Genomic DNA, 3798 nt, shown 5'->3' with positions numbered 1-3798 from the left:
GGCTGTTTTTGTGTCTTTGTAATAGGAGGAAGTGCTATATCCTAGTCTTGGCAGAGTGTCCTTATGCAGTAGGTGTCCTGTGTGACCTCATGGTGCAATCTCCCAATTGACCTGGGCCAAGTACTCCAGGGGTGTCCCTTGTGTGGGTTGTGGGTACCCTCTTGTTGACCCTTGATTGCTGTTGGCATGTCACTGAGCAAAAGTGACTTTCAGACTCACTGGCCATGAAGACTGACTATGACTATAGCTGAGAAGCTGTTTTGTGGCAGCTGACCCAATGGAAGGTACTTTGCTTTAGCAGAGCCTGGTGCCTGGCAAAGTCATTCTTTGGGTGTGTGAATTGTGAACTTAATTGGATGGTGCTCTGGTGTGACCCGAAGTCGGCCACCAATTGTGTTGGCTCTGGGGCCTCTTGGGAAAGGCTCCAGTGCAGGCCAAGAGCATTTTCTGCCTGTGCCTTGCCTGGAGCCACTTTCCATGAGCTACAAAATGATCTGTTGTTGGCATTTGCCTTTGCTGGATTAGAGGCATCTTGGAAAGTCTATGGTGAGAACCAAGTCCACGTGCTATTAGTGAGAAGCTTCAGACCATTTAGCAAGAAGCAGAGAAAAAAACACCTGCATTTTTTGCTGTGGTCACTATATTTCTTACATTATCTTCAGCAAGTGGTCTAGGAGAGAGAAAAGGGAATCATGTTGCCGAGTGGCCACTCCACTTACTCTGCTTTCCACTGAAAGAGACCTGCTTTACACAGGCACCGGGACTACCATTTTAACAGAAGCTACTGGCAGAAAAGCAATGGGAACACTTCTTTTCTCCAAAATAGATCTGTTGGGTATGGAAGGTAGTTCTCGTCTCAGTTCCTGATAAAATAAAAGACCTTTTTTCCATTAATAGCTCAATTCTTCAGATTTGAGAAATGTTAGAAAGAGTAAAGTCTATAAAATTGTGGGCTGGGTGAAATTATCTGAAAGTATATCCTTTCAACCATTCAAATTCAAGTATCAGTTCAATTTGAATAGAAACTACATGAAATAAAAGGTGTTGTCCCACTATTGTACAAGGCAGTTGGCCTGCTACATTACTTCAGGCCATTTCCTCCAGAAAAAGAAAGGCTGGCCTCTCCACACCCACCAGGAAAGTCTTGTCCTGTCCCAGAACACATCCGGCCCAAATCTGAGGTCTTGGGTTTAAAGCATGACAGTAGGAAAAGAGAGGTTTTGTTCTGAAGGCTCTACACTGCCGCCGTGACCATGTAATGATCCTGTGCTGACCTCTGCTTGGAGAACTATCGTTTGTTCTTCTGGACACCAGGCTTGATGGTATCACTGCCAGGTTTCCAACCAGCTGGGCACATTTGCCCTTGTTTGTCAATGTACTGGAAAGCCTGAACTATTCTCAGAGTCTCATCCACACAGGGGCCAACAGGAAGGTCATTTATGGTGATCTGGGGAAGGAAACCTTTTTTTATCAATGATAAAGAAGCCTGTGAATGAGATGCCTTCATTAGCCTTTAAGACCCCATAGTCCTGAGCAATGGTGTGCTTGGGGTCTGACATCAAGGGAATGTTCCTGGGTACCAGTCCTCCTTGTTTCCTGGGTGTGTTGATCCATGAATGCCAGGTGACCAAAATGAAAATCCATGAAAGCCCTGATCAGTTGTCAGTTGAGTTTCTTATATTCTTCTGCCCTGTCACTGAAAGCAATGATCTCCATGGAGCACACAAAGGTAAACTGAAGAGGGTAGAAGAACACCAGCATATATTTTCCTCTGTAGTCAGAGAGGCTGATACCTTTGAACTGACCATCTGGCATAACAGCTATGGCTTTGAAGTTGGAGGCAGGGTGCCCAGTTTCAGCATTTCCTGAAGACATCTTGCTATTAGCAGCTCCAAGACACAAATATCAACCAAAAGAAGCAGGTCAGGAAGAAGACTCATGAAGCCTTTCATAATCTTTAAACCTAACCCTTGCACATAATGAGTGCTCCACAGATATTCTATGGATTCAATGAACATGTTTTTAAAATGTAGAAGAAACCTAAAAGAATACAAGTCCTCAAGAACAAGAGCATTCTTTCTGTTGCTCCTGGTTCATGCAGTATGTTGACTGATTTCACATGCTGTTAGCACTTCTTTAAACTAATCTATGCTTCTCAAGTGACTCTAGTTAATCATACCTTTCTGTGTATATTTGTTTTATTGCCTTTGCATATATGTTTGGCAGAGTTAGAGGACAGGGGTAGTTTCTACCATGGTAAACAGAAAGAATCTCAGAGAACAAGTTGTTTTCCTGAACATGAAACCAACCAAAGATCCAAACACAGGGAACTTGTTACTTCTAATTATTTGGTAGCAATCCACTGAAGGGCTTTGGGATAGTTTTTCACAAAATGGAACATTTGTAGGTAAAGTGCAATACCTATGATACAACCAATAACAATAACATTCTGAGACTATTTTGGTATATCGCAAATTGAAACCATGATTCCTGGATATAAAAATCTTAATGATTTTTCGTGGTAGTTCGAGTGTTTAGAAGTGGCAAATCTGTGATGAGTGACTTGACGTAGGAGGATGGATTGGAGGAAGGAAGAAGTTGGATAAGGAAATTAAACTTTCTGAGAAAAGACTCATTCCTAAACCAGTGCTTCTAAACAAGCTTGTCAAAAGCAAGATGACCAGGTGTGTGGGGCTGAGAAGAAATGCTCCAACTGGGCTCTGTTTCAGTGCCCACACCACAATAAAGATAGTAAACATATTTACTCCCTCCAAAACTGTCTTCTTGTTACTTTGTGATCTGACCTCCTCCCACCACCACTTCCCCCCAAAATATGTCCTTTCCAAGCAACCACTTATCTTTCTTCTGTCAATGTGGGTTAGCTTAGATTTTCTAGAGTTTTCTCTAAGTGAAATAGTATAGTATTATTACAGTATAATACAGTATTAGATTTTTTTGTCTGTTTCATTTGTCTCAGAATAACCATTTTGAGTCATAGATGTTGCTGTGTGTGTCAGTAGTTCATTATTTTTGCCCTGGCCAGGCCAGGTGGCTGCATAGAGTGGAGAATTGTCTCATACACCAAAAGTCTGTGGGTTTGATTCCTGGTCAGTACTCATACCTAGGTTGTGGGTTCTATACCTGGTCAGGTACATACTGGAGGCAACTGATTGATGTTTCTCTCTCACATCAATATGTGTGTGTCTCTCTCTCACTCCCTTCCTCTTCTCTCTAAAATCAGTAAATATATCCTCAAGTGAAGATTAAAAGATAGTTCATTATTTTTTATTGCTGAGTAACCCACTATGGATATTTCAAAACTTGTTTACCCATTTAGCTGTTGATGGGCATACGTGTGGCCTCTAGGTTTTGCTTGTTACAAATAAAACTACAAAGATCATTTGTATACAAATAATTTGTATTTCTGTTGGGAAATTTTCATTTCCACTTAGGGGTGGAATAGCTGGTAATATAGGAGGCAAATTTATTTCCTTTCAAATTGTTTTCTAAAGTGGCTGTACCACTTTACATTCCCATTAGTAATGTGTGAGATTTCTAGTTACTCAGCATGCTTTTCGACACTTTTTAACTTTAGACATTCTCATGGGTAGAACAGTGATATCTTATTGTGGCTTTAATTTGCATTTCCTTGATGACTGATGATGGTGAGCATATGTTCATGTGTTTATTTGCCATGTGTATATCTACTATGGTGCTGTGTTCCATCTTTTGCCCATTTTGATTGGGCTTTTTAGTCTCCTTATTAACTTGTAAGGAGAACATCTCATCATTTTATAA

General features: G+C 41.0%; 1 pseudogene; it reads right to left on the bottom strand.

The window, feature by feature from the left end:
• Positions 1 to 1234: 1234 nt before the first annotated feature.
• On the bottom strand, positions 1235 to 1946 carry LOC114497070 (annotated as a pseudogene).
• Positions 1947 to 3798: the final 1852 nt, after the last annotated feature.

The sequence above is a fragment of the Phyllostomus discolor genome, chromosome 5 (genome assembly GCF_004126475.2).
Source record: "Phyllostomus discolor isolate MPI-MPIP mPhyDis1 chromosome 5, mPhyDis1.pri.v3, whole genome shotgun sequence".
Lineage (NCBI taxonomy): Eukaryota > Metazoa > Chordata > Mammalia > Chiroptera > Phyllostomidae > Phyllostomus > Phyllostomus discolor.
This window is presented reverse-complemented; position numbering and strand designations above follow the sequence as displayed.